Here is a 9,721-nt window from a genome sequence, read left to right as displayed (position 1 = left end):
CCAGGCACTCATACTTCAAGAGATCATGTCAGCTCTTTGTTTGACCCTGGTAGGTCAGAAAACCCCGATAGGTACTGAGACAGGATCTTGAAATCATTGCTCAGAGTTGGATTTGATTAAAATAAATAAATGTGACATTTCTCAGGTGGCTGAATATGAGCAAACTTACTCTCACCTTGTTGGCACTATTTATTTTAGAAATTTGACTCCCATAGGGCTCTATGGGGTCAGTTGATATCCAGTCCAGTTTCTAGCATCTACATCTTCAGGAATGCAGGGGTTGGAAATGTTGGCAGTGGAGCAAGAGGAAAAGCTGACAGCCAGGTTTCAGAAGTCAGACTGGCGGGGTGTAGTGGAGACTGCCATTCACCTGAGCTGGGAGTTCAGGTGTCTTTCACTTCTCTTCCCATTGAGAATCTTTCAAAGCCCTGGAAGTTGTGACAATGGCAAACCACTAACTAGTTACCATGCTAAGAACGTAACACACATTGACTCATTGTTGATGTCAGTACCCATAGCAACTTTGGGAGCTTCCCATTGTAGAGATAAAGAAGCTGTACAGAGGTACAGAGATGCGCAAGATCACAGAGCTAGTCAGAGATCAAGCCAGGAGTGAACTAGGCAGCCCATCTTCAGAGTTCATGCCCTTAGAAACTGCATTCTTCTGCCTGTCCATCTTGACTCATCTAAGCTGGGATGTCAGGTGTCATATGCATATTCTTTTGTGGTAATTAAGAGTTAGAGTACTTATTTTTTTTTAGGACAAATCTGTAGAAGTCCTAAAACAAAAGGGGATCTCTGGATAACTCTTGGTTGTTTCATGTCAGCAGTACAAAGCAATTCTCTTCCTAGCACATTTTGCTTAATCTAGATTTTGCGTCAACAAATAACTTTCAGTAACTGAGGCAATCTTGAATCGGATTAGAGCAAATTCCTCCTGTGCTACTCCATAACTAAACCAAATCTGGTCTGGTCTGTGAGGCTTGTCTTTGGAAATGCTGAGATATAGGGAGTGGCAGGGTGAAATCACAGTAACATTCTCTTTGCTTTCTGGCAAGAATGTTGAATTATAGCTGAGCGGACGTGGCAAACACAGAGTGGATGGTTTTATCTGAACCGTTCCATTAAAATGAAATTTGACTAGGGATTTGAAGAGTATTATGACTACCTTGGGGAATTCCTGTGTGGATGTAAATAGAGCTTAGTATTTGTTTATAGGTAAATACCCAAAAGATCATCACAGGTGAGGGTTTAGAAGATACAGCAAGAGTAGCTTTTAAATCAGGGCTTTATTTTATATGTGGGTACTTCGCACATAGCACTAATTTCTGGATATGAAGATGACATTTCTTATGGTACTTTCAACTCATAGTTATATAGCAGAGGATTCATATAAAAACAGGTATATTTGTGCTCTATGTAGGTTTTAATTTTATCCTTAATACTAAGAGAGAGTAACATCCAAGTGACTAGAAGCTTCCCTTGTTAGAAGCCTTGAAACCACTCCATTCCTCCCCTCTTTCTCCCTGCCCAGGGAATCTACCACAGGGCTTTTTGCTGCAATCAAAATAAGGCTCAGCAATGAGCAAATCATTGAATGCAAGTCATCTGGGAGGCCCCTCCCAGCCATTTTGTCCTTAGTGCCCTTATACTACTTTTCATTTCTGATCCAGCTTTCCCCTTGGACTGGGATTTCTGACTCTCTGTTGCAAAGCCATCTGTCCATCTGTCCATCCATCCATCTGTCCATCCATCCATCTATCCATCCATCCAGCCAGCCATCCATCCAGCCAACCAGCCGTCCGTCCTTCCAACCATCTATTCATCCGTCCATCCAGCCAGGCTCCCATCCATCCATCCATGCATCCATCCATCCATCCATCCATCCATCCATCCACCCACCCATTCATTCATCCAGCCAGCCAACCATCCATCCATCCATCCATCCATCCAGCCAGCCAGCCAGCCAGCCAGCCAGCCAGCCAGCTACCCAGCCAGCCATCTATCTATGTGCCCATTCATTCTTCTCTTCAGGTATTATCTATTCCCTGCCTTCTCCACACTAGTCCTTCTTCAGTGCCCCAGACCCTCCTGCATTGGCTGTCCTGTGCGGGGCCTGTGGACTTCCAGTAGCTCCTTCTCACATCACGCAGGGGTATGCAGGGCACTGTGAGGCCATCCTCAGGCTCACCTTCCAGGACCCCCCTGCTGGCCAGTCTGAGTCCACTGTTGTGCTGGTGTGGCTGGTTGGCAGTTCCCATCCAGCACACCCCTCTGTGGTTGGGTCTAAGCCCACATGCTGGAGTGGGAGGAGGGGAAGTTTGGGGGACAGAAGGCTCCACTTCTTTCTGTGTGGTGTGAGCTCCCTTGCATACCTTCTTTTATGCCCTGCTATGCATGGTCAGCTGGAAAAGCTTTGGGTCTTTATACATTGTTTTGTTTTGTTTTTAAAGCTTTGGAAATCCTGATAAAATCCTTTCTCTTACCAGTCTTTCTTACTTCTTTCTTTTTTTTTGAGATGGGGTCTTGCTATGTTGCCTGGGCTGGTCTCAAACTTCTGGGCCCAAGCATCCTCCCACCTCAACCTTTTGAGTAGACTTACAAAGTCTATTGCCTTTAGGGTGAAGAAGAATTTGAAATTCACAACATAGCAATGGTGTCTTTCCTCCAGTTAGCACGTCCCTTTCCTGGGGCTGCGAGTCTCAGCAGCACCCTCCAGTGTTGCTGGCAGATGAGTAGGGTCAACAAAGGGCCTCTGGGAAGACACAGCACGTGAGAGTTCAAAGCACCCCTTACCGTGTGTGAGCCCACCTGCATGTGGATTTATCTTCCACAGACTGTCCTGCAGTGGTGCTCTCTTTCATGGGACATGGGAAGCTGCTTTCTTTTTATATTGCATTCAGATTCTGACATCAAAACTTGAATGGAAGTTCTTGATCTGGGAATCCCTGCCCACAGCCCTAGACCTGAGAGCGTGGGAAGCCTCTGTGCTGGGCTTGGCCATCACACTGCATCATCTCTCTCCCACTGCCCCTGGGGAATTTGGCCTCAGGTCTGTCCCGAAGCAGCAGCCCTGGGGTGTGACCATCTGTGAGGCTGGCAGACTAGGGAATCCTCTGGGAGGGGGACCCTCCCTGAATTTAGACTCTTTTGTCAAGCGCAGGCACTCTCTTAAACTTAGACAGCTTGATGCTTGTTTCCTAAGGGTGTAGACAACAAGGCTACCTCAAGAGCTTCAACATTTGGCCCAGGATTTTGGCAACAACTATCTGTCTGACACAGTGGCACTCCTCCCAGCCATACTGAGGGAGCACTTCCTGAGTTTCTCATCTTTATGGCCTCAGAATTCAGCCATTCCGTACTGTCTTGCCTCTGTCTTTGTATATATTTATTCCCTCTTAGAACACTTTCTACTTGTAGTCTTTGATTCAACACACATTCACCCAACTAGCTTGGCACTTCTCTGGGCACCAAACCTGGTTTAGGTCCCATTTGTTCTTTGGGCCTTGCCCATCATTTAATTCCATCTACTTTGATTACTTTTCTCTCCTTTTTCTATCCTTTTCCTTTTTCTCCCAACCCTGAATTAGAGGTTACTCCTCTGATGGCTTAGAACCTGTTGCAAATTCTTCTCACAGCAGTTACCCCAGGTATTGCAGTTGCTTCCTGGACCAGTTTCCTTTCTGACTTTATGATTTATTTTTATTTATTTATTTATTTATTTTTTGAGACAGAATCTTGCTGTACTGCCCAGGCTGGAGTGCAGTGGTGTGATCTCGGCTCACTGCAACCTCCACCTCCTGAGTTCAAGCAATTCTCCTGCCTCAGCCTCCTGAGTAGCTGGGATTACAGGCACGTGCCCATGCCTGGCTACTTTTTGTATTTTTAGTAGAGGTGAGGTTTTGCCATGTTGGCCAGGCTGGTCTCGAATTCCCGACCTCAGGTGATCCACTCACATCGGCCTCCCAAAGTGTGACCTTACAATTCTTGAGAGGGCAAAGATAGCCTCTGGTTCATCTTTGCATTCAGCACCTAGAATACTATCCACACATAGTAACTGTTCAATAAAATGCACTAAATGAATGAATAAATGCATGATCATTTTTATGTATTTTACAAATACAAAATACAAAATTCTGGTGAAGGATTGGCTAAGAAGATATTTTGGGGACTGGGAAAACAAGCAAGAGCTGGTTTAGTATGATTTTCATTTTAACCTGACCTTGAGGCTCTAGGCTGAGTAAACAAAAGATGAGAGACAAAATATTGGATTTAAGAAATGTAATTGTCTCCATGTTTAAAATTTTAAAAATCTGATGCTATTTGACTCACAGAGGGAAAAAAAAGTGTTGCTATGAGAGAGCTGTGAATTTTGTCTCATCTCCGGGGCAACAGAGTGAATAATTTTATGGAGGAAGGGGAGAAATTGAGACAAGAGTCTCACAACGCAAATTCAGTGTTCCAACCAAAAGTCATTTAAAGAACAAAACAGAACAAAACAAATGCTCCAAAACCACAAGGGTAGGTATCAAAACCCAAATAAAAGGAAATGAGGCAGATTCCCAATACAAAATCTTCTGTGGTGGAGGCTAAGATGGCGAAACAATGGAAATTTTATGAGCATCAGCTTTGTCGAGGCACAGCAATGCAGATCTTGTGATGCTGACAGCAAGGAAGAAATCGCAAGTCAGAAGGAACTGTAAGTATGAACCACCTCCCAAGGCCAAGTGGGAAACACAACCAGCCCCACGTGGTGTATGAAGGAATATGATCAGGGGATTTCCCTGAAAAAGGCTGGCCAGGAGGACTGCCCCTCACCTCTTGCTGTTGTTCTCTGGCCTGGAGTGTTCTCACGTCATCTCCATCAGGAGCAAGTTTCAGGTCTGTTTTTCAGTGGGGTTGATTCCCTCCTGGTTCCAGCATTCTGCAAATTAGTTCGTTGTCATGGGGACAACATTTAGACAATTTGTCTGCACAGGGCCTCGTTAAGTGGGCAGAAGAGGACTGAGAGAAGTATCCACTTTGGCTTGCAAGCACCTCCGGGGTGGGAAAGCTGTCACTGCGTGCGTGGGCGGTAGCCATGGTGGGTTGTCACAAGGCTTCCTGAGTCCGGCCTTATCCATTCATTCCTTTTTCTCTCCATCTACTCAGAATACAGTGTGCATTGCTTCATATGTGTGCCCATGATGTGCGACTTCAACAGCGATGTCTCTGACTTCCTGGACTCTCAGGATCCTCTTGCAGTGTCCAGGCTCCCCACACTTGGTCAGTACATTCCCACAACAGACCACAGTGGTTGTTTCTGTTTCCAGCATTTCATGTTTAGAATGTGGAAGATGTGAGCTTCTTCTTACTCACTGCTGATGGCATCCATCCTGAGCTCTCCAACTGCCTTGGGCCCTCTGGGCAGTGCCATCTGCAGGAGTGTCCACAGCGCCAAGCCTAGCAGTTGAATGGCCAGCACCCCAAGTCATGTAGTGGGTGTAAACAGGTGCATGCTTATGGCACCAGTGTACAAGCCACTGGGGAAAATAGCCCACAGGGCACGTGCATTTTACAGCATGTATGCCACGTGAAGCCATTCTCAGGGCCTCACCATGAACAGTATGTGAAATAAAGCATCATGCAGATTTGGAGGCAACTGATCACATTCAACACAGAGAGCAACATCTACTCAGACAGTAGTCTGGGATAATTTAGCACCCCCAAAATGATCCTGGAGGCAAAGAGTATTGCATATCTCAATAGCCACCGAAGGCCTTGTTCTGTTTCCAGAGGTACAAACATTGGTGATCAGAACAATACCAGCACGTCATCAAGAAAAGCTAGATATGTATGCATATATACATGCACGCACACACATATATATAGATTCTAAGGTGATGAGTGTATAGTAATATTTCAGGAAGATTTCCTACTGACTTGATAATATAAGACAGGGGAAAACATCAATTTTGTGGAAAATGAAGTTCTGTGAACTATGACTTTCTAGTACAATGTCATAAGAATTAAGAGTTCTTATGCATGGATTTCACAGAAACACTGCTAGCGTGGGAGGGATTTTTCAGTCCTCTGTTATGGTGGTTTAAAAATAATTATCAGCCTTAGAACCCTTTTTGCAACAGGATCTTGTGCGGGAACCCCATCTATATGTGAAAACCCTTCTCTCTTGTGGAGAAGGAGCTGTAAGAATGGTGATTCCAGGTTCGAGTGTTGTATTAGTTAGCTCAGGCTGCTGTAATTAAGCGCCACAGAGTGGATAGCTTAAACAATAGAAATTTATTTCTCATAGTTCTGGAGGCTAGAATTCCAAGATCAAGGTGCCAGCATGGTTTCTGGTGAAGGCCCACTTCCTGGCTCATAGATGGCCTCTTCTCTGCATCCTCACATGTCAGGTAGAGAGAGAGAGACAGCAAGCTCTCTGGCGTCTCTTCTTATAAGGGCACGAACTTCATCACAAGGACCTTATCTAAACCAAAGGAACTTCCAAAGGCCCCGTCTCCAAATACCATCCCATTGGGGGTTGGGGCTTCAACATATGAATTTTGGGGGAACATAATTCAGTGCACAGCAGATGTGAAAGCTGAGATCTACGGAGATCCTGTGGCTCATCTAAGAAGAGGGGGACTTGTTCCTAGGTCTGATAGCATCTGATCCAGGGCTCCTTGCCTTCTAATGCACAGCTTTGACCTCCAGAAACACCCTGGGTCCTGCCTCCTTAGTCTCTTTTGTCCTTGTGAGAGCTGGGTGGGTTTAAGAAAGTATTGGAAAAGGAGGCTGCCTTTCCCAAACCTTATCAGAAGCAATATTAATAATTATATTAGACACAGCCCTCATTTATAGATCCCTGACTCAAGTCAGTGCCGTTCTAAGTTCACAGATAATATTTCATTTGCCCCTCACAATGATTCTAGGGAAACGTATTCTCTCTTTTCTACTTTACAGAGAGAGTACACAGGCATCATGCAAGGTCACACAGCTATAAGTGGCACAGCTGGGGACTCACCCAGGCTGTTTGGCTCCCGAGTTTATGTTCTTAATCAGTACCGTCTTAGGGATGGGATGGTCAACAACATAATCAGGAGGTGGGTGAGGGTCAGCCCTTCCCTGAGCTGGGTGCACTGAAATACACCTACCATCCCCTGCTCAGGGCTCAGGCCAGTACGTGGGGCTGATTTTGTGAAAAGTTGTAAGCATAAGCAAATAGTGGGTGTTTGCCAAGTTGAAGACAGGCATAGAATTGAATCTTCTGTCTCTCCTAATGTCAAATAATGAAGTAGACAGCCGTATTCTTGGCATATTATGAATTTCTTGTTTTCGAGTTGGACAGAGATCAAGGGTCTCTTGGTTTAGAATCACAGGACCAAGGGAGAATGCAAGGCCTGTGAAGACCTTTTGGTGCCATTGGCCAGGACCGCATGGAGCAGGGGGTCATTTTGGTATTAAACAGTGACTGCTGGTCTATCCTCTAAGGGGTGATAATCTCCTCTTCCTCTTCTTGATGGACATTTATTCAATAGTCACCAAAGAGATTCAGCAATCTGGGTGTCCTACAGCCTAGATATGCTGTCCTGTGTTGTTGAGGTTTATGCCTGGACTTTGATTGATGCCAGTCCCTCCAAGGGCTCTTTCCACAGCTGTTGCTTCTGGTTGGATGGTGCACTCACTGTGCTCAGCACCTCAGGAAGGGATTGAGGGTTGTGAATAGTGGAGATGTGTAGGGAGAGTAGGGAATATGTTTTACTGCCAATATACAAGCAGTATGTCAGATTTGGGAATTCTACTGGCAAGGGTTGAGTCTTTGCTTGTCACCGGGCTAAAAGTTGCTTCACCTTTCCAAACATCAGCTTCCTCACTTACAAAGTATAACCACTGCATTGCAAGTTGTTGTCTCGATTAATTGAAGGTGCTTGCCATATAGTAGGGACTCAATCATGTTAGCTTCTCCCCCCAGATGCTGGGGGCTGTGTGCTTTCATGGAAAGAAATGCTTCTGCTAGACTTAATTGACATCATCTTTCTTTGGTGGGTCTTTTCTTTGCTTCTGACCACACATCTTTTAAACTTGAGATGCTTTTATGCTTCCGGGTAACGAGCAAAAGTCAGGCCAAGGAGGAAGCAAAACTAGGATTTATGGGGGGGGTCCATGGAATAGGGATGTTAGAGATTAGCAGAAAAGAACTGCAATGATTTTAAAAGGAGGAAAAAAAAAGAATATCCTGGAAAGAAATAATTACATTTAAGTTTATTTCATTGTATCAAGTCTTAGAATGCTTTTAAAATTATTGTTTTAAGTCATGCTCTCAAGTGCAGCCTCAATGAAGAATCAGTCTCCCAGAAAGATTCAAACAGTTGAAATAGGGGAATTAGAAGACGAAGACCTTAAAAAAATCACCCACCAGCACGGGGATGAGGAGAGAGAAGCATCTTCACAGGCTCAGAATCCTATTTGATCCCAGATTCTACCCCAAGTCAATATTCATTTAACACACTTGTCCCAGGGGACGGAGCTGGTTAACAGGAAATGTACCCTTGAAGAGTTAAAAAAATATCTTACTCTTCTTTCCTGCAGATTTTAGTTTTCCCACTAACTCTTTAGTAGCAAGGAGCAACTGATATGTTATGCTGTGTCTTTCCTATGGGAACGCACAGTTTGGTGGCAAAGAAACAGAGTAAAAAAAAAAAAAAGTCACCCAAGTGGAATTGACAAGGGTGAAGGGATTCTGACTGGCCAATGTAGAAGGTTAGAAAGTTATTCATGGAGACAAAACACACAGATTTAATTTAATATTGATTTCAGCTTCAGGAGGAAAAAATTGCTCTTGCAGCTGAGCGTGGTGTCATGCAGAAATCTGTTTTTTCATTAGGAGCAGGACTCTCTTCTCCTCCCGATAGCCTCCCCACATGCATGTCTCTTACACTGGTGGCATTTTGAGGGGCTGTTTTTTCACCCCAAGGGCAATGGAGGGCAGCACATATAGTGCATTCCGTCCAAGTCACCCTGGAGAGTGACCAGGAAATCCCACACAGAGCAATTCCCTGAATAAGATGTTTTGCTATCTTATAGCCTAGGTTTGTTAGGATTTTCTCTAACAAGCCTAGAGCCTGTTCTTAAAAATGACTTTTAAAAACCATCACTCTGGTTTTGCCTCCTTGACACAAGGGGGTTTAAAAATAACCAGTGTTAGGATCAAACACCAGGTTCACTATCACTCTGGTACCCATTTCTGGTGCATGTTTTCCTTTCAAGCCATGAAGAAAATGACATCATTCAGGGCCCTGGCTGCTGTGTGTGGTGTCTTCCTGTATCTCCGAGCACAAACACTCACCCATTCATCCCCTGGCTGCCTGACCACCTGAAAACAACGTGACTGATACAGAAATAGTGCCAGGCAAGGAACAGGTGGGTGAGCTGAGCTTGGGGTCCTGCCAGCCCTCCCATCATGAAATAAGAAATCTTGCAAATAAACACCGTATGATTTAATTGAATCTGAGCGAGAAGATAGGGTTTTTACAGAAACTAATTATGGCAGGCAGCTTGGCGTATTAGTGCAGTAAATCTCACTGATGTCAAGCCCTGGAACTGCTGCTGTGTGGTGTTATTTTCTCTCTCTCTCTCTCTTCCTTTGCTCCTCAGTTTCTTTCATTCAACCTCTCTCCACTTTCTTTCACCTCTCTGCCTTCTTCCTCGCATGTTTAGATTTCAAATGGGGGGACAGCAC

The 9,721-nt window shown here is 44.8% G+C and overlaps 1 long non-coding RNA gene across 1 annotated transcript; it reads left to right on the top strand.

The window, feature by feature from the left end:
• Positions 1 to 575: 575 nt before the first annotated feature.
• Positions 576 to 9,430, top strand: LOC129049513 (uncharacterized). Its single transcript, XR_008512649.2, has 4 exons — positions 576 to 703; positions 4,335 to 4,699; positions 5,152 to 5,265; positions 9,250 to 9,430. It is a non-coding gene; the product is annotated as an uncharacterized LOC129049513 (long non-coding RNA).
• The last annotated feature ends 291 nt before the right edge of the window (positions 9,431 to 9,721 follow it).

Source organism: Pongo abelii, chromosome 14 (assembly GCF_028885655.2).
Source record: "Pongo abelii isolate AG06213 chromosome 14, NHGRI_mPonAbe1-v2.0_pri, whole genome shotgun sequence".
Classification (NCBI taxonomy): domain Eukaryota; kingdom Metazoa; phylum Chordata; class Mammalia; order Primates; family Hominidae; genus Pongo; species Pongo abelii.
The sequence above is the reverse complement of the archived record's forward strand: the minus strand, read 5'-3'. Positions and strand labels throughout refer to the sequence as shown.